Below are 656 nucleotides of genomic sequence, written 5' to 3'. Positions count from 1 at the left end.
GTTTAGGAGGGACGAGACCCCTAAGGTCACGTCAGGAGCTGTGCCATGATTTTCTGCTCTCTTTAAATAGCCAACATCACAAGTCCCCACGTTACATCCAGAAATCTGTATTGCATGTGTGACACAGCATAGTGCTGCCTCTGTCCATGAGGACAGTTGGTCATTAGGACACACAGGCAGGGAATCCAAGGCTGGGGGTCAAAATTGGCGTTAGGTTCTGTAGTCACCAGGCTGTGTGCCTGAGCTTCAGCAGAACAAAGTTGTCCCATGGGTTTTGTTCCTGTCATGATACAGCCTCCTGTCGTGGCTGAAAGTGAAGCTTGTTTTCTCCAGACGAAAGGAAAGAACTAATGGAGCACTGATCAATGGCTCAGAACTGCAAACAAGTCAAGGATTCTTCAAGGAAAGGTGATATGCCAAGTTGAAGCGCTCCATCTGACAGAACAGCCAGCTGGTCCCAGCTTCACGGGGCATTTCCCATAAATAAGAGAGCTGTTGTGGGTTATCTCTGAAAGGAGCAGTTCAGTGTTTGCTTTGGGAACTGCCCAGAGAGCAGCCAGCTGGAAGAGCTTCCTGTGGGCTGATTCTGCTCTGCTCAGTATTTGTCAGAGCTTATCAGTGCTGCCTTATTCACTGTATTTAAATGCAACGCGGCA

This window comes from Meleagris gallopavo, chromosome Z (assembly GCF_000146605.3).
Source record: "Meleagris gallopavo isolate NT-WF06-2002-E0010 breed Aviagen turkey brand Nicholas breeding stock chromosome Z, Turkey_5.1, whole genome shotgun sequence".
Lineage (NCBI taxonomy): Eukaryota > Metazoa > Chordata > Aves > Galliformes > Phasianidae > Meleagris > Meleagris gallopavo.
Note: the sequence above shows the minus strand (reverse complement) of the source record.